This window comes from Oryctolagus cuniculus, chromosome 5 (genome assembly GCF_964237555.1).
Source record: "Oryctolagus cuniculus chromosome 5, mOryCun1.1, whole genome shotgun sequence".
NCBI lineage: Eukaryota > Metazoa > Chordata > Mammalia > Lagomorpha > Leporidae > Oryctolagus > Oryctolagus cuniculus.
Window position 1 is genome coordinate 165,153,848 of NC_091436.1, and position 20,812 is coordinate 165,174,659.

Genomic DNA, 20,812 nt, shown 5'->3' on the forward strand with positions numbered 1-20,812 from the left:
TTAAACTGGTATAGTTTCCTAACTTAGGAGACTATAAGCACCTTTAATTAGTCATTTTTTAAATTACCGAGGGGTAGGCATTTGGCACAGCAGCAAGGAAGCCTGTTGAGACACCTGCATCTCACATCCACGCCCGGGTTCGAGTCCAGCTCTACTCCAGACTCCAGTTTCCTGGTTTCGGGCACTCAGGGAGGCAGGAGGTGATGGTTCAAGTAATTGAGACCCTGCTGCCCACCCACGTGGGAGACCCCGATTGAGCTCCTTATTGCTGGACATTTCAGGAGGGAATCACCAGATGGGAGCTCTCTGCCTCTCAAGTAAAAATTGTAATGAAGGCCGGCACCATGTCTTACTAGGCTAATCCTCCGCCTTGCAGCGCTGGCACACCGGGTTCTAGTCCGGGTCGGGGCGCCGGATTCTGTCCCGGTTGCCCCTCTTCCAGGCCAGCTCTCTGCTGTGGCCAGGGAGTGCAGTGGAGGATGGCCCAAGTCCTTGGGCCCTGCACCCGCATGGGAGACCAGGAGAAGCACCTGGCTCCTGCCATCAGATCAGCGCGGTGCACCGGCAGCAGCGCGCCGGCCGCGGCGGCCATTGGGGGGTGAACCAACGGCAAAAGGAAGACCTTTCTCTCTGTCACTCTCTCACTGTCCACTCTGTCAAAAAAAAAAAAATTGTAATGAAAAGGACAAGGAATCCCAGGGAAGGTCTTAATCAAATACTGGGGTCATTAAAACAAGTGGTACCTTTTCCTTTTAAAACTATCTAGATTTCCCAGTATTGCTTTTATTATAAATATTCCTTTAAATCAAATTTTCACTTTTAATTACTGAATGACTCCAAATATTAATAAAAATTAAAATATTGTGAAAGGTGAACAGCAAGAAATGCTGCTGTTACAAGGACAGCAGAACTTGTCTTCCAAAAACTCATGTGGATATTTAGACTCTTGTGCCTAATGCTAACAGTTGATGGGTTAAGGGTGGAGACCTAATTTTGATGGCTGGCAGGTGTGACTGGGAGGTGCTGAGGTCACTGGAAATGTGCTCTGAGTGCTTCTGCACAGAGTTCATTATTTCTGAGTCCAGGTTTGGCTGAGTGTCTCTTTATCTTGGATCACCGTGTGATTATTCCTCCACACCGCCACGGCCAGCCTCCACAGACAAAGAGCTTCGGGGACGGCTGATCCTGAACTGCAACCCCAGATATACCTTCTATTTCCCAAGAAGCTCCTCCCATGTATTTTAGTTAGAGTAACCAAAACTGAACAAACGCCCTGGCCAAATTCCAAAAGGTTCTGAGAATATCTCCAAATCCTCTACAGAAAGGTTCTGCCAACACCAGTTCAACAACAAGCCAGACACAAATTCAGGCCGTTGTGCATGCAGTATTGGATTCCCACTTTACAGATTGGCTGTTAACAGTTTAAAAGAACGAAGCAGATATGTTACAAGAAGACCGGTTAAATGGGATAGCAAGAAATCTTGGTGTGATGTTAACTGTCACGTATTTCAAGATTATGGACAGGATCGATTCTAAAAACTGCTTAAGGGAAGAAAAGTTCAAGTACAGAACTTAATTTCATCCTTTTTTTTTTTTTTTTTTTTTTTTTTGACAGGCAGAGTGGACAGTGAGAGAGAGACAGAGAAAAAGGCCTTCCTTTGCCGTTGGTTCACCCTCCAATGGCCGCCGCAGCCGGCGCACTGCGGCCAGCGCACCGCGCTGATCTGATGGCAGGAGCCAGGTGCTTCTCCTGGTCTCCCATGGGGTGCAGGGCCCAAGCACTTGGGCCATCCTCCACTGCACTCCCTGGCCACAGCAGAGAGCTGGCCTGGAAGAGGGGCAACCGGGACAGAATCCGGCGCCCCGACCGGGACTAGAACCCGGTGTGCCGGCGCCGCAAGGTGGAGGATTAGCCTAGTGAGCCGCAGCGCCGGCCCTTAATTTCATCTTAAGAGTAATTTCTCTCTCATGTCAAAGGAGCTTACCAAGGGAAACCAAGAACACACCTGGCCCACATCCATCTGAATTGTTCCTGGAGTACTTTGATGTGGACATGGAGGTAGAAATTGTTCTTCCTAAACATTATCCTACTGAACGTCAGGCCACACCTGCACAGAGGCAATAAACATGGCTGGACACCTGCCACCAGCCCAGTCAGCTGCCCACGCGGCCTGGGGACCTGCCACCAGCCCAGTCAGCTGCCCACGCAGCCTGGGGACCTGCCACCAGCCCAGTCAGCTGCCCTATGTGGCCTGGGGACTGCCACCAGCCCAGTCAGCTGCCCTATGTGGCCTGGAGACTGCCACCAGCCCAGTCAGCTGCCCTATGTGGCCTGGGGACTGCCACCAGCCCAGTCAGCTGCCCACGTGGCCTGGGGACCTGCCACCAGCCCAGTCAGCTGCCCACGTGGCCTGGGGACCTGCCACCAGCCCAGTCAGCTGCCCACGCGGCCTGGGGACCTGCCACCAACCCAGTCAGCTGCCCACGCAGCCTGGTGGCAGTACTTGGGGACGCCCTGCAGCTTTACACAAACTACCACTGGGCTCCATCCTCAAGAATGCTTGATGACCTCATATAGATTGATCCTGGGTAGTGGGTTTCTATTGAAGATTCTTGGCTGTCTAACATGACGCCAGGGTACATAACCAGTGAGCTAATGACACCTGTCATTGCCACCTGTTAGGTGACATGGCTGGGAATAACTCAAGAGACACAAGATATAGAGGAAGACAGGCCCGACCCAAGCCTGGTCTCGCTGCAGACAGAAATGTAAGCGGAAAGCAGCATGTGTAGAGGGAAGGAAGATCATGAACCCACACATGAGCTCAAACCCGAGCTTGTCCATTTACTGTGAAACCTCAGCTGGGGCCGGCGCTGAGGTGCAGTGGGTAAAGCCACTGCCTGCAATGCTGGCTTCACATATGGGCACCGGTTCAAGAACCAGCTGCTCCACTTCCTATCCAGCTCTCTGCTATGGCCTGGAAAAGCAGTACAAGATGGCCCAAGACCTTGGGCCCCTGCACCCAAGTGGGAGACCCGGAAGAAGCTCCTAGCTTCAGATTGGCACACCTCCAACCATTGTGGCCAATTGGGGAGTGAACCAGTGGATGGAAGACGACTTCCCTCTCTGCCTCTCCTCTCTCTGTGTAACTCCAACTATCAAATAAATAACTCTTAAAAAAAAAAAAAAAAAAACTTCAGCCAATTCATAAGAGTGCCTTCAGTCTCAGTCTTCCCAGATGTGAAGAAGGACCATTGGAGTTCGTCAGGATCTGAGCAAGATTAAAATGAGCAAAGTACAAAACAAACAGTGCAGTAGGTGTACAAAAATAACAGCTGTGTGGGCTGGTGCCACAGCGTAGCAGGTAAAGCTGCTGCCTGCAATGCTGGGGACACAGAGGTCCAGGTCCCGGCTGCTCCACCTCTGATCCAGCTCCCTGCTAATGCAACTGGGAAAGCAGCAGCAGATGGCTCAGGTGCTTGGGCCCCTGCACCTACGTGGGAGACCTGGAGGAAACTCCATGCTTCGGCCTGGCCCAGCCCTGCACGCTGCGGCCATGTAGAGAGTGAACCAGCAGATGGAAGATCTCTCTCTCTCTGTAACTCTGCTTTTCAAATAAATACATTTAAAAATTTAAAAGTAAGGGCTGCGTCAAAAGAAGCACTCCAAACCGAGCTGCGAGCAGTGAAGGAGCTTCCTCTGGCTCCTCTCTGACACAAGGAGCGTGCAATACACTTTCTCCAGCACGCACAGCCACGGCATAGCCTTGGTATTTTTGGGAAACCAGGAACAAAGATCTTTCATGCCCAGTGTTTGGAAAGATCATAGCTTACTTATGAAACAAAGCTATTTGTAAAGTCAAAAGTATAAAGACGAAGGTGGTGAATCTCCAAGTCGTGACTCTGAAGGAGAGAAGGTTCATGATCTTCCGCCACACTCACTCCTCGAGAATGGAAGGCTTAGCTGAGGCACGACAAAGCTCTCCAAATCCCAAACACACACATCCCTGTGCTTCCGAGTCCCACGGCCGTGGGTTCCATTTCCAGCTCCAATGCTTCAGCAAATCGAACACCCTGTAGGCTTTCTTCAATTTATTCATCTGTAAGACAGGATTAGTGCTGGATTTCCGATTTCAATAGGTGTAGAGAGTCAAGTTGGGAACTGATAATTTTTTTTTTTTTTTTTTTTACAGAAGATCAGTTTAGTGTACATTAAGTAAAGATTTCAATCGTTTGCACCCCCATAGAAACACAAAGTGAAATATACTGTTTGAGTACTCGTTATAGCATTAAGCCTCAGTGTACAGCACATTAAGGACAGAGATCCTACATGAGGAGTAAGTGCACAGTGACTCCTGTTGTTGACTTTACAAATTGACTCTCACTGGGATTAAACATGACAATAGGTCTGATCTGATTTCATCATGATTTAAAAAAAAATCATCTATTATTTTTCACTTTATGTTTCTGTGTGGGAACAAACTGTTGAAATCCTTACTTAAGGTATACTAAGCTGATCTTCTGTATATTAAGATAATCGAAAATGAATCTTGATGTGAATGGAAGGGGAGAGGGAGTGGGAAAGGGGAGGGTTGTGGGTGGGAGGGACGGTATGGGGGGGAAAGCCATTGTAACCCATGAGTCGTACTTTGGAAATTTATATTCATTAAATAAAAGATTAAAAAAAAAATAGGTGTAAAAATGCAGATAAAATGCATAACACAAGCTGGTGCTCAGTAAATCTGGATTTATTCCTGTTGGTCTTCTAATATCTTCATCTCTTGTCATAAAGTTTCTGGGGGCCAGAATTGTGGCACAGCAATAAATCTGACACCTGCAACACTGGCATCCCATATGGGCACTAGTTCGTGCCCGTTTCCAATCCAGCTCCCTGATAATGTGCCTGGGCAAGCAGCAGTAGACGTGCCAAGCACTTGGGTCCCTGCACCCACATGGAAAACCCAGAAACACCTCCTGGCTTCCGGCTTTGGTCTGCCCCCGGCCTAACTGTTGCAGCCACTGGAGAGTGAACCAGTGGATGGAAGATCTCTCCTTCCCTGTTACTCTGCCTTTCAAATAAACAAAGAAAATCTTTAAAATAAATAAATGTTTCTGATACAGGCCAGCCTTGTGCCACAGCAGGTTAAACCATCAGTTACAACACCAGTATCCCATATCAGAGTGCAGGTTCAAGTCCCTGCTGCTCTGCTTCTGATCCAGCTTCCTGTTAACATGCTAGAGGAAGGCAACAGAAGATGGCCCAGGCACTTAGGCCTCTGCCACCCATGGGGGAGATCGGGATGGAGTTCCCACCAGCAGACCTGGAGGTTGTGGCCATTTGGGGAGTGAACCAGTGGATGGAGGAACTCTGTCTCCGTCTCCATCTCTACCAAATCAAAACCTATCCATGGACACTGGTGAGTGAAAATAAACAGAAGCAAAAAAGAAAACGGCACTAGAAGAAAAATTACTCCTCGGGAACAAAGTGTTCAGGCAAGTTGTTCTCTGCAATGTGAAGAATTAAAGATGCAGTTAAAAAATAACAAAGCAGTCTTGAAGAGGGGAAAGTCAAGGAAGACAGACAAAAGCCACACACACACACACACACACACACGAGAGAAAAGAAAACAGGATAAAAAAAATGAGCTTCAGAAACAGAGAAAAGTAAACCAAATCAGAATGAGTGTGATATCAGAAGTAACAGGATATAATACCTGACTAACAACTCAGACAGTGACAGAGAGGACAGGCCTGAAGAGCTGCACTGAAAGACAAGAAAACAAAAATACAAAAGCAACCAAGAAGCTGGCTGTGCAGGACAAAAGAGATCTAACTTCATTGTATCAGGGCTCCTGAAGAATATCAAGATGCAAAAATATCAAAGGACACCATAGAAAAGAGAGCTCTGGTAAATTAACTTATATGGATCTGCAAGTCAAAAGAGCAAACCATGCTCTAGGAAGGATATGTAATGATCAACACGAACAGGCTGGTGAGGTCAGAGCCTCAGAGAGTAAGAATTCATCACACAGGCCCCGAAAGGCAATAATGTGGAAACTAGGGGTGAGCTTATGGCCTAGCAATTAAGACGCCCCCATTCTGTATCCAAGTGCCTGGATGCTGAGTTCCAGCCCCGGCTAGCAATTCCATCTTCCTACTAATGTAACGGGAGACCTTGGGAGGCAGCCACAATGACTCAAATCGTTTGGTTCCTGCAGTCCACACTGCAGACCCAGACTGAGTTCCTGACTCCCAGCTTCAGCCAAGTCCCTGGGGAGTGAACCAGCAGATGAGAGTTTACTAACTTTTTTCTTTTTCCTTTGCCTCCCAAATAAATTTTAAAAAATAAAAGATGACTAAAGAACCATTGGAGTTAATGAAAAAAACAAAGTTCCGGTTAAAGATCTCAAAAACATAATAAACCAAGGGATAGATCAGGAAGGAAAATGATAGGAACTGTAAATGTATTTGTCTCTCATTTTCAGAACATTCATCCGGCTAAAATAAAAATATTCTGTCCAAAATATCATACTGACCAGAGTCCCATGATTGGCATGAAATTCAAGAATTCCTTCAATTTATTATTTCCCTTTCTTCTAATGCATTTATGTAAAATTAACTGTTTTTTAAAAAGTGGAAATAACATGTAGATAATAACCCTATCTCTGTAAAAGACTTCAGAGTTGTCTATCCCTCCATCCATCATTATAAAAAATTCATAGAGGTGATCGGATTGATGCTTACCAAGTATTAACCACCATTATTTTGAGATTATAAAAGTAGGGGTAACTTAATTGTTTCTATTTCTCTAATGTGTTTGGGCTTTTAAATAACAAGCATTTATCATTTTCAGAAACCCTGTATGTCAGGACTGTAAACTGATTTGAAGGAGGCAAAAATGGATAAATGCCACACTTTGTAAATTTATGAAGAAAACGGGAGAAAATCATTTCTGCAGTTCCAGCGCTGTGATCAGTTCAAAGACACAAAACACGGTCAGAGGGCGAAAGCAGAGGCGTCTTGTGAGCATTCCTCCAGAGGACGCTGGTGGAGCCTCTGGCCACCCCCTCCAGAGAAAGCGGAGGTCTCTGCCTCCTTAGCTCAAGAAGTGGTCCTGGCTGACGTGTGCTCCACGCATGAAGCAGACGCTGAGTGTGCCCTCAACTGGCACTGGAAACCTGAGGCAGGGGAAGAGAGCAAATGCAGAAGGCTGTGCCGTGGCCGCCACCTCGCCGACTGGGACAGTACAGGAGAGCCCTTGTCCGTCCGAGAAAGCACCCGGGCAGAAGAGACGACACCAATCAGACAGTGCTCCTGTGCGGCTCTGTAAAAGGCCTTCTGAAGACCCAGGGCAGAGAGGTGTCGCCCACATCGGGACGCTGGGTGGAGGAGCAGGAAGAGTCTGCTGATCACCCAGGGAAACATCTGTGGCTACTGAGCTGCCAGCGAGCACAGACCTCTGGATTCCTCGGCTGTTTTCCCCAGCCTTCCACCTGGCAGGGCCTAGGCAGTGGCAGACAGCCGGCTCAGGAGAGAAGGTGGGCAAAGACAGAAAGCCTGCCAGACACCACCACCCTTCTTTGCCAGGATCTTGAGTAGGGGTGGGGGAGCCGTGAGGCCAGAAGCTAAGTTTCATAGAGAAGAAAGAACACCCTGGTGAACACGATTATAAAGGGACATGGGGTAGGGAGAGTGGAAGGGAACTATATTTGACTGCCATCACATGAGTCTTGCTAGCTCAGTGTAATAATTTATCCATGCCACATAGCCAAATCACAGACACACATGTACAGGGAGTAGCCAGGTGTACACAGAGCCACCAGGTTTCTTGCTGACAGTTTCAATCAGTTCCAAGAGCAAAAGCTATCAACAAAGCAAAGAAGGGAAATGATGAGGACTGAAAACTACGTCGTCTAAGCAGAACTATTAGGATGCTATTGCAAAGCAGGGAGCACAGAACCTAGGCTAGGCGAGGGGTGAGGGAAGGATTCCCAGAGGGCTACTGCGAAAGAAAGAGGTGATAAGGCCAATGGATTGCAGATCTTCGTGGGCCAGGAACCATGGAGTAGTGGGAACAAAGGGAGTCACCAGAAACGTAGCCTTACAGTAAGCAAAATGCTCAACATTGAGATTACGGAGGAAGTTCAATAATATATATCTGACCCCAAATCCCAGCCAGGCACTTACTATGTGGGCACTCATTCTAGGACTGTTGCACTCAAACAGCGGTCTTTTTAACACAGATGGGAGCCCACAGTGCATGGCCCAGGAACATCAGGGAAGCAAAGGGAAAAAACAACTGAGGAATCAGAAGAGAACTACACACAGTGTAAGGTTCCCATTACTTACCTGCCAGTATGAAAATCTTACAGAATGAAGGAAACCAAGCTTGAGGGGAAAGAAGTAAAACAAGGAACGCAGGTAAACCATAAAACTACAGCACTAGGCGTCGGCACTGTGGTGTAGCCAGTAAAGCTGCTGCCTGCCGTGCTGGCATCCCATATGGGCACAGGTTTGAGTCCTGGCTGCTTCACTTCCGATCCAGCTCTCTGCCATGGCCTGGGAAAGCAGCAGAAAATGGCCCAAGTCCTTGGGTACCTGCACCCCCGTGGAAGACCCAGAAGAAGCTGCTGGCTTCAGATTCACACGGCTCCGGCCACTGCAGCCATTTGGAGAGTGAACCAGCAGATGGAAGACCTCTCTCTCCCTCTAACTCTTTCAAAATAAATAAATCTTAAAAAAAAAAAAATTACAGCACTAGGATATTCCACTGAATATTGACCAATTAGCAAATATTTGATTTATATACAAAGTTATTGGATACTTTGCACAGTGCAGTTAATCCAATTTATAACATCTATATGCTAATAAAATATTCAGCACACAGATAAAATTAGAGCTGCAACACAAGTAAAACAGGTACCTTACTGATTTTTTTTTTTTTTTATTTGACAGGCAGAGTGGACAGTGAGAGAGAGAGACAGAGAGAAAGGTCTTCCTTTTGCCGTTGGTTCACCCTCCAATGGCCGCCGCAGCCGGCGCACCACGCTGATCCGATGGCAGGAGCCAGGTGCTTCTCCTGGTCTCCCATGGGGTGCAGGGCCCAAGCACCTGCGCCATCGTCCACTGCACTTCCTGGCCACAGCAGAGAGCTGGGCTGGAAGAGGGGTAACCGGGACAGAATCCGGCGCCCAGACTGGGACTAGAACCCGGTGTGCCGGCGCCGCAAGGTGGAGGATTAGCCTAGTGAGCCGCGGCGCCAGCCAATCACTTGTTTTTATAAAGTGGTGTAGGAGCTAAGAATGGCCAGACCCAGGCAGCTAACCGCTGACTGATGAGAAATCATGCTTCAGTCACGTTAACAGAGTAAAAGCATGCTGTGTAGCCATGGAAGAGACTGAAGCTCCATGGTTAACTTGGGAGAACCATCCTGCCTGGTTATGACCCCAGGAAGGTCTCCCAAGCTATTCTAGTCCCAGAAGTTTTAACATTGAAAAATATTCAACCCAATCCCCCAGGAAGATGAGAAATATAGTCACTTCTAGCATCCACTGAAATGCAAAAGTACTTGAAAGCATTAATGAATCACAGCTTATAATAACTGCATATTTTTTGTAATCACCACACTATCTGTGTATGTTTGAAAATTGGAGACTACACACCTGAGGAGTCTGCAAAAAGCTCATGTAAAGCTCATTATGGAAAAAGCAGGGGAGGGCATTTTGCACAGCAGTTAAGTCACTGCTTGGGATGCCCTTTCCCATACTGGAGCGCCTGGTTCAAGTCCCAGCTCCTCCATTTCTGATGCATCTTCCTGCCAATGCACTCTAGAGGTAGGTGATGGTGGCTCAAGTACCTGGAACCCTGCCAACCATGTGGGAAACTTAGATTGAGTTCTGGAATCCTGGCTTCATCCTCGCCTAGCCTAGCTGTTGCAGGCATTTGGGGAAGTGAACCAGTAGATGACCTCATTCAATTTGTCACTGTCTCTCTGCTTTCCAAATACAAATAAATTTGACACACAGGTGTCCATAAGCCCTTGTTCATGTGGCTCACAAAACTGTCTAGCGCAAATTGGAAATCGGTTATAATTGAAGTAAAAAGACCAAAATCTTTTAAAATTCATATTCTTCAGCCTAAAAATCACAAAACCCACAGTAAAGCAAGAAAATACTGTAACTGAAGTTGAATAAGATGTTGGGAGGGATTCTAACAAGATGTAAAACTAAAGTTCATGTTTCATCAAACTACTGATAGAGCAGGATATAGTCATCCAATGCATACTGTATGCACAGTAATAATCATTCCCTATCATCACCCACACACCAAATGTACTGTGTCTACCCCAAAGCCAAAGAGAATACAGACTAACCCAACTCTTGGACTACTAAAGGCTTCAAAACTAATGTTAAGTCAGCTGCAAAAATGCTTACCCAGAGTAGGAGGATGCTAAGTAGGAATTAAGTGCAATTTTTTTCTTTAGATTTTCATGGCTGCATTTTGGGATTCAAACCACCAATCAAATAAGGCATGACACAGTCCAGAAAATGCAAACATTTTAGAAGCAGCAGTCCTCAATTCAAATATCAAATCTTGTCTACGGCCATACCACCATGAACGCGCCTGATCTCAAATATCAAATCTGCCATGTGAACTGAGGCCACTTATTTAAACTCATGAAGCTGAAGTATGTTTTTGTTTTCATTTGGGCCAAACAAAATAGTGTTTATTACCTTCAATTAGTACAGGGATGAGGAACCTCCAGCTCAGGGGCCACAGAGGCCCGCAAAAACCATTTGGTCTGGCCCTGTCAAAGCAACCACAGGTGTAACTTGAAATTCAATAAACCTGGGGCAGCGCCTTGGCATAGTGGTTAAAGCTGCCGCCTGCAGTGCCAGCATCCCATATGGGCGCCGGTTCGAGTTCCAGCTGCTCCACTTCTGATCCAACTCTCTACTATGGCCTGGGAAAAGCAGTACCTGCGTGGGAGACCCAGAAGAAGCTCCTGGCTCCGGACTTTTTGGATTGGCACAGCTCCAGTGGTTGCAGCCATCTGGGGAGTGAACTACTGGATGGAAGCCCTACCTCCCTCTCTCTCTCTCTCTCTCTCTCTCTCTCTACCTCTACTTCTGTGTAACTCTGACTTTCAAATAAATAAAAATTTAAAAAGAGAAATCCAATAAATCTATAGCAGGCTTTTTTTTAAAAAAGATTTATTTATTTGAAAGTCAGAGTTACACAGAGAGAGGCGAGGCAGAGAGAGAGAAAGGACTTCCATCTGCTGATTCACTCCCTAATTGGCCACAACAGCCAGAGCTGTGCCGATCTGAAAGTAGGAGCTTCTTCCAGGTCTCCCACGTGGGCGCAGGGACCCAAGGATTTGAGCCATCTTTGACTGCTTTCCCAAGCCATAGCAGAGAGCTGGATCGGAAGAGGAGCAGCGAGACTAGAACCGGCACCCATATGGGATGCCGGTGCTTCAGGCAGAGAATTAACCCACTGCACCACAGCACCGGCCCCTTGCGGGCTAATTTTTAAGTTGATAATTTTGTATGGCCTATGTACGATTTTATAAATATCCAAATGACCCTTGCCAGAAAAAGGTTCCCCACTCTTGAATTGTATGAGAATCAAACAAGAGGTTTGTCACATGCTTCTGCAATGACCGCCAACTAGAAATTGGGGAGGTGGGGAACTCAAATACCATCTGTGACCCATCAGGAACATGCTTTCATGACACTCCAGACCACACTGCACTGGCTTTAACTGGTTCTCATCTTTATGACAGAGTTAACAGCCAATGACTCCCTCTATCCAGGAAAGGAGGGCTGCTGCCCCTTCCACATCACAGGCTGCACAGCTGCAAAGGGGAAAAGACCCGGAAATCCCGCAAATCCCCTGCTTAAAGCTCCTGAAATGCCCGACTGCTCTTTGATGTTCCTGGTAAGATGATAATACTTCTTCACTGTGTGCATGGTTATTGGCTGTACTGAGGTGCAGAGTTTCAACCCTAAGGCACGAACACCAGTTGTTGCACCCTGCGCCCACACCCTCATTCTGCCCAGAGAACCACAGTGGTTTGGGAATCCAGGGCTGCAGACAATTAACGAAACCCACTTGCAGGCAGAAGATGACAAAGATGCGTTCATTCCACAGGGAAGGACGGTAAAGAGCAGCTGTTTGATAGCCCCGGATTTTGGTCAATACAATTTCCACTTCTGTGCAAACTAAACAGCCTGTGGCTTTGTTATGAGAACAGAGAAGTCTCCAATTTTGGAAAATCTTAAAACGAGGGTATGGAGAGTAACACTGTCATCACTGATTACTGTATGCAATAGGGTGACTATACAAGACTGTTCTGGTTTGGGCTTTTTGTCTCAGCATAAATACTTACAAGCATCCATATTTACTGATACCAAAACTGTCCAGATTAAGAAATAATCCATACAGGGCTGGCCTTGTGACACAGCAGGCTAAGCAGCCGCCTGCAACGCCAGCATCTCATATGGGTGCAGCTCTACTTCCGAGCAGCCCAGGCGTTGCAGCCATCTGGGGAGTGAACCAGCAGATGGAAGCTCACTCTCTCTACTTGTAACTCTGCCTTTCAAATAAATAAAATCTTAAAAAAAAAAAAAAAAAGGAAAAAGAAAAGGAAAGAAAGGGAAAGAAAGACAAGAAAGAAGTGAACTATATGGTCACCAAACACCAAGTAACTTACTTCGAATGACACAGAAAATCTTATAGCTGTGAAATGCAACCAAATTGACAAAATCCTGGTAAAGTTTTCTCCATCACTATCACATATACAGCATTTACAATCATTTCAAAAATACACAATAAATCTCCCAGACACAGTAAAACTAATACCAACAATCTAGGATTATGGCATGCTGAAACTAAAAATTTATTTTACAGCATCTCCATTACAAGTCAATAACTTTTGTCAATTCATAGAATTCTTTCTGAGATTATTCTTCTAGGATGAAAACAGATTCCAAATGCAATTTAAAACAACAGGCCTAGTGACTGAGCACAAAATCCCACTAAAATGATAATCACGTCCATGCTCCCAGCAGTATTCAAAGACATAAAATAAACAATCTATTCACCACCAGAGGCTCCTGACTTAGTGGTAAAAATAGGGCCAATAAGACTTGTTTTAAAATAATGTAAAATTCCAGCCGGTGCCGCAGCTTAATAGGCTAATCCTCCGCCTGCGGTGCTGGCACTCCAGGTTCTAGTCCTGGTTGCCCCTCTTCCAGCCCAGCTCTCTGCTGTGGCCCAGGAGGGCAGTGGAGGATGGCCAAGTGCTTGGGCCCTGCACCCGCATGGGAGACCAGGAGAAGCACCTGGCTCCTGCCTTCGCATCAGCGCGGTGAGCCGGCCACAGCGGCCATTGGAGGGTGAACCAACGGTAAAGGAAGACCTTTCTCTCTGTCTCTCTCTGTCCACTCTGCCTGTCCAAAAAAAAAAAAAAAAAAAAAAAAAAAGTGTAAAATTCTAGGAGAATTGATAACACGAGAAAAAGTATTTAAATACTGATCATTCTGCTAAAAGTGACACAATAATACATAAATAAACGACACTCGGCTACTCCTACTGTATCTTCCACTGAGGTCAAGAGAAGTAAAGCCTAACGGTCTAAAACCTGAACCTAAAGCCTGAGCAACAGGAAACAGCGTCTGTGCTGCGGCTGAACATATTATGCAGAATCACCGGCTGTGATGTGGCAGGAGGGTGAAAGTGCAGAAATTTAAGGACTTCAAGCTTATTTTCTTTCATTCATTGAACAAATGTTTATCGAGCAACAACCAGGTGCTGTACCTACAAAACAGAAACAGTCCTGACTTCCTGAAAGTGACATCCTGGAAGGAGAAGGCAACATTAAACAAACAATTAATTAACTTTAAATCATAAAAGGCAAAGGTACGGAACAGCATGTTTAAGCAACTGTAAATTAGATGGTGTCACTCAAACTGGAATTAGGGAGGCCCTCCACTGGTGAAGTGGCGCTGAGGCTGAGCAGTGAGGAGAAAGGCACCTGTTAACCAGTCCGGAGGCATCCAGCCACAGCGTTCATCCTGCAGCTCAGGAAAACCAAGGTTTAGCTTGCACTCTGTGTTCTCTCGGCCTTTCCCTCATCGTCCACTGGTCACTGTAAGGTACAGAGTTCAAGCATCCGTCACGCCAGAAGCAAGTGCAAGCAAGTCCTTCTTCACGAAAACTTCTTTTAATAAAAGAGCAAAATCTTTGTCTCTTGGCTGCTCCTGGCTGTAAGAATCAAGTATCTGGTAAAGACGAAAGAGCACCGCTACAGACGTCTAAGGCATTACGATTCGTTTCCACGAGCGAGGCACGTGGACGCCCACACCAGAAATCAAACAAAATCACAATTTTGTTGGTAAGGAAAAAGTATGGTTTGTGGGGAGCCAACACCTTCTGCCAAATAAATAAATAACACTTCTTCCGGGTCTCCCACATGGGTACAGGGGCCCAAGAGCTTGGCCCATCTCCTGCTACTTTCCCAGGTGCATCAGTGGAGAGCTGGATCAGAAGTAAAGCAGCCGGGACTTGAACTGGAGCCCATATAAGATGCCGGCGCTGCAGGTGGCGACTTTATCCTCCATGCCACAGCACTGGCCCCTAAATGAATCTTTTAAATTAATAAATAAAAGTACTGCAGGGTTTTGGCAGGGCCAGCAGCAGAGAAATTACCATCCGTGGTGTGGCAACATTAGTCCATATACATCTTAAGACCATACCTGAGGATCAGAACGGTAATGAACACTTCATTTTCAAATAGCTCCAGAAAGCACAGAAAACAACGTTTAGGAGACTGCAGCTCTGCGGGCAGGGAATCTCTGCACAGTTCTCAGCGCAGGGGTCTCCAGACTGAGTGTGGCTGCTTCTGGAGGCCACCACTCACAGCCTGAAAGCCGTACTGCACTTACCATCCTACCAGCCCCAGATCCCAGCACCAGCAGTGCAAACAGGACTCTTCACAGGGCTTAAAGTCATAAATGGTCAGGCAGAGGCCCTTGCTTCAAGTGCTCCAAGACTGGATAGGTAACAACAGCCTCACCTCAAATGTCAAGAGAGGCGTGCGCCGCCTCCTACACCGTCTTCTAGCTCATCCCTTCTCCACGGCACTTCGCCCTACACCCCAGAGTCTCAGGCTGTCATAAAGGTGATTCTCCAATATTCTAATTAACGAAGCTGTGTTTCACTGCCTGCCAACATGGCTGTAATCCATTTCACACAAGCCAGGCCCTAAATACTCTTAAATACTCAAGTTCACAATTACACGTACAGAGTACGAGGTTGCCAAGTTCAACTGCCTCAATCCAAATACATTTTTAGATTAAAAACTGATGAAATACTTTATCACATAAAATGTAATAGAAAAGACATTATGAATTCTATATATGGCTTTGACGGTTAATAAGGGTCTTCAGTATAATTTCGAAAACAAATCATCCTTTGGAAAGATTAGTTAATGTTATAGAACTCAGTCTTACATACCTTACAACACATTTCCTAGTATTACTAGAGTGACCGTACAATATACATCGGCTGCTTTTCCCTAAATAGCCAAGCCTGCAAATCCTACAGCCAACTGACCTGAACCAACAAGAGACAGAAGTTCTTACTCCGCAGTAACACAAGTCAAGCAGAACTTCAAATTGGTCCTTAGAGAAAGTACTAAAGTGAGATGTTGGTGAAGTGCACAGCAAAGCTCCTGTAGGAGAAAATAAACTCTGGGTGCCGGCACTGTGGTGCAAGTTAATCCTCTGCCTGTGGCACCGGCATCCCATGTTGGCACCGGTTCTAGTCCCAGCTGCTCCTCTTCCCATCCAGCTCTCTGCTATGACCTGGGAAAGCATCAAAGATGGCCCAAGTGCTTGGGCCCCTGCACCCTCTTGGGAGACCAGGAGGAAGCTCCTGGCTCCTGGTTTCGAATCGGCGCAGCTCTGGCAGTTGCCACCATTTGGGGAGTGAATCAGTGGAAGGAAGACCTTTCTGTATTTCCCTCTGTAACTACCTTCCAAATAAATAAAATATTAAAAAAAAAAAAAAAGAAACTCTAAATAAAAGCCACCATCATCATCACATGCAGCAAATCTAACAGGTCGTGCAGAAACATAACGGAAAAAATGAAAACAGCCAAGCCCTCGAAAAAAGACAGAAGGCCTGAAGGTGATCTCTATCGGAATTTTACCACAAATGGCAGTGGCAAAGAGCTCCCGGGCTGGTGGAGGTTTGCTTCTTTCCGTTAGAAAGATCTGGCTTGGGAAAAAAAATCCTATAGAACTGAAGGACACTTGATATAATTTATACCAAATCAATGGCCAATCCAACTGCCCACAGTGAAGGAACGCTTAACCTCCAATCAACAAAGCTAGAATATCTACATGCTGCTGCATATGTATTCAAGGCTTTCTCAATTCCTCAAGACACAGGACAGTTGCCCTAACTGTATTTGAAAGCCCTTCCATAGAAATGTCTCAGAGGATTCCAAGAGGAAATGTCACACATCCACATGTCCATGCGCTTACAAACACACAGGTACACAAAGAACTTGAAAAAGGCACCAAGTTGGGGCAGGCACTATGGCACAACAGGTAAAGCTGCTGCCTGAGATGCCAGCATCCCATATGGGTACCAGTTCGAGTCCCAGCTGCTCCACTTCCAATCCAGCTCCCTGCATATGTGTCTGAGAAAGCAGCAGAGCATGGCCCAGATCTGTGGACCCCCACATCCACATGGGAGACCCAGAAGATGTCCCTGGCTCTGTCTTCAGTCTGGCTGTTGTGGCCATTTGGGAAGTGAACCAGCAGATGGAAGACCTCATTCTCTGTCTCTCCCTCCCTCTGTTAACTCTGCCTTTCAAGTAAATAAAATAAATCTTTAAAAAAAATTTTAAAAAAAGGTACCAAGTCTTTTCAAAGACAGGCTAAACACACACACACACACACACACAAAAGCTAGTATCAAAAAAATCGACATTTGAGATCTTCTGAATATTTCCTAAATCAACCAGTTAGCTTTACAAATATGTGAGAATCCAACTAAATTATAATTCAAGTATGGCTAAAATGCAGTTATTCAAGAACTATGAATAAACTACACACTCCCGAAGTTGGCACAAAAGACATTCTCAATGCTGCATTGCCTCTGGGCAGAGAGACCACACCCAGGGCCAATGCCCAGCTCCCGCATCTGACCCTGGGCTGAACAACCACCCTCCCACTCTCCCTTTCTTGATAGGGAGATAACAGCCTTCCCACCAAGTAAGGGAAGGGTTAAGGGAAGGCATCAAAGAACTCAGCCTTTGCATAACACAGGGATCTTCAAAAGTGATAGAAAATGCATATTACAGAAAAATTACGCAGAGAATTTTGTTGACAGGCAGAGTTAGAGAGACAGAGAGAAAGGTCTTCCTTCCGTTGATTCACCCCACAAATGGCCGCTATGCCTGGTGTGCTGTGCTGATCCGAAGCCCAGAGCCAGGTGCTTCCCCCTGGTCTCCCATGGGGTGCAGGGCCCAAGGACTTGGGCCATCCTCCACTGCACTCCCGGGCCACAGCAGAGAGCTGGACTGGAAGAGGAGCAACCGGGACAGAACCAGCGCCCCAACTGGAACTAGAACCCGGAGTACCCGCGCTGCAGGGGGAGGATTAGCCCAGTGAGCCATGGCCATGCATAGATTTTTAAATGAGGGGTTGGGGTGGGCAGATAGAGGGAAGGGTGTTTGGCCGGGCAGTTAACAGACCTGCTGGGACACCTGCACCCCACATCAGAGGTCCTGGCTAATGTCTCAGCTCTGCTCTCCACTTCAGCTTCCTGCCAATCCGCACCCTGGGAAGTGGCAGGTGATGACAAGGAGTCAGGTCCCTACCAGTCATGTGGGAGCCCCAGGCCTAGACTAGGGTTTTCAGCTCCTGCCTTTGACCAGAACCAGCCTCAGCTGCCACAGGCATTCAGGGGGTCAACCAGTACACGGCAGCACTCTCGCTCTAATAAACGGTTCTAACAATTGTTTAAACATTGGCACCAAAACAAACTTGCTTCTACTTCCATTTCCTATGCGCTTTCTGAAGTCCCCTAGTTCCCACGCCCTGGACCTCCCTGCTCTCACCCTCCAGGCCTGCGTGGACCCCTCCCAGGGTTCTCTGGATCACGACTATCATTCCCTCACCCTCACTCAGGCTCTCTCCTTTACCCTTTTCCAGGTAAAGGGCAACTGCCTCTTGCAGTAGCTGTCCTGCCCCCTCCCCAAAACCCACACAGCTGGATCCTCCTATTCCTCTACAGGCCAAGCTCAACCCCAAATCCTCTTAAGCCCAACACAAACACAGCTGCATAAAAGTCCCCACCCCACCCCAATTCCTGCAGGTGTTTCCCAGACCACCCAGCGAATTGTCCACGGTGTAAAATGTCTGACGGCTCGGTCTCAGCCACGCTCCCAGGCACCAGGGATGGACAAGACCTCCCCTTGTCCTGAGACCCCACAACGCTTCACCAGCACCTGCCTTTTGGTACTCGGTACTTCCTATGGTGAATTTTGTATGTGCTTACATTGCAAACTCCTGGGAAAACAGGATCTCTGATTTGCAGTTCTCAGATCATTAGAAGAAAAGAGTCTTGAACTACAAGGCAGCCTGCACAGATAGTTTTGGGGGCCGGTGTTGTGGTAAGCCAGCTAAATAGTAACCTGTGATGCCTGTATCACATTCCGACACCCACCAACACCGAGTCCCAGCTGCTCCACTTCCAATTCAGCTCCCTGCTAATGTACCTGAGAGAGCAGCGAAAGATGATCCAAGGGCTGGGGCCCTTGTCACCCACTTGGGAAATCCAGATTAAGTTCCTGGCTTCAGCCTGGCCCGGCCCTGGTCGTTATTAAGGACTTGGGGAGTGAACCAGCAATGGGAGATCTAATTCTGCCTTTCAAATAAATCTTTAAAATAAAGAAAATTCCAACACTCCTTGAATATGACAAAATCCTGCTTTGAACTGCAAGCCGATCAACATCTGGGTGACTCATCGCCATGTCAGCAGGTGCTGGTGAAGCGCTGTGCGGTCTCAGGACAGGGGGAGGTTGTGTCCATCCCTGGTTAAGTTCTTCTGGACTTACATGACACAGCCAATGCACAAAGGAAGAAATGACTTACTGCCAGGAGAGGAAGCATAACCACGTCTATGGTAGATGCTCCCTGTCATTCCAAACCACTCAGAATCCCTGGACAGAGGGTACTTCCTCAAGCCCCCATGCGCTGCTTAATACACAGCAATCTCTAACTTACACATCGTTCATCTGGCTTCCCCTATCTGTTTCCTAAGAGGAAAGCTTTGGTTTCGGGCAAAGTCCTGGTTGAATGTCTTTTTTGTACTCCCTTAATATCTGGAAATATCACCATGATCAAAGCACCTGTCAACAATAAATTACCGTTCACCTAGTTCCCCATATGCTCATCAATGTAACTACATCTTCTGACGTAAAGGCTGGCACTTCAAAATGAGCAGTGAGTGCTGCCGGAGGAGGGCAGGGCTTCAGCTTGCTCAGCTGTGCGAGCCAGTGAGCCTCTCTGTGATGTGTCTTCCAGCTCCACAGCCTGTCAACATGGGAGATCAGCAAAAACGAGTTTGCAGTGAAGATCCAGGTCCACGCAGGGGCAGGATAACTTCCATGTAGTACACGAGTTACTTCTTCCAGACAACATTTCCTTTACACGTCATTTTGGTCATTAAGCTGAATGTTAAACCGCTGCTTATTATGGTTAGAGAGATTCCTATTCACAAAGTGTAAGGGTTTACTGACAAGGCTGTCTTTTACGTCAGGTGACACATGGACCTACGTAGTGAAGAACAGGCGGCTGAGAACCACGGACAACTGAGAATTACGAAAATTTTCACATTTTCAGGCCTGGGTCATAGTGGGTGGTTACCCCTTAGTTTATGGTTATTACCCAAGAAAAACCCCAGCTCAGAGTAAAAGGTACATTGAAGGACATGTGAGTAAGGTCCAGCCTCAGCTGCTGGTCCAACTCTATCTCAAATAGACTTTTTGCTTGAAATATAATAAAGATAGTTGCCTCTGCAATGAAGATACACAAAAATACAGATTTCGCTTCAGAATGCATTTTTTATTCTTTCAAGACAATGACAGCCAATACACCAGTAAATCGTTTCAAGTTAAACACTTCTGTAAAGCATAGTATCAACTGGTTTTAAAGGGGAAATTTTTTAGGCTAATTAAATTCAGTAGAATGAGGTTAAGACGACCAAAAAATAACAGGACGAAACGATTCTCAAGTTGGGTAGCTCCCAGAACCAAAGCAACCTCTGAGAACTCCACCACCCATCTGATGGGACAACGTTTACAGAAAACGAAGAGGAGCAGAGAACAGGATCCACCTGGCTGCAGCTTACTCAATCAACACACACTCAACTGGCTTCAGCCTAAGTAGTAATTGGCTACACGGGCCTCTACAACCAACCCACAGTCATTTACTGTGATTAAGTTTCTATTGGTTTGGTCTGTGGGCCCAGTGCAGCAACCTGGTCCAAATCCACGGTGTCCCACAAACTCAGCACTGGAAAGCTGTCACTTTGCTAACCTCAACCTCTCTGTCCTCACAGGTGACCCAGGCTCCCCAAATAATGTAAACATTACGTATTTCTTTAGACAACGCTCATCACCACAAAGGCCATTTAGTACACTACACGTATCAATCACTGAATTCACTGATGATTATGCATAAATAAAGCAACTGCATGAAGAATTTACGCCAATCTTACTTTCAGATGA

General features: G+C 46.6%; 1 protein-coding gene across 13 annotated transcripts in view; it reads right to left on the bottom strand.

The window, feature by feature from the left end:
• The window catches only part of FARS2 (phenylalanyl-tRNA synthetase 2, mitochondrial), a 496,231-nt gene that overhangs the window by 473,686 nt on the left and 1,733 nt on the right, over positions 1-20,812 (bottom strand). The window contains exon 1 of one of the 13 annotated variants that reach the window (XM_070074457.1): positions 14,042-16,037. The exons of the other annotated variants lie outside the window; for them this stretch is intronic. The gene's annotated coding sequence lies outside the window, so the exon portion shown is untranslated. Of the gene's footprint in view, positions 1-14,041; positions 16,038-20,812 lie in introns of those variants that run through there. 13 annotated transcript variants of the gene reach the window in all.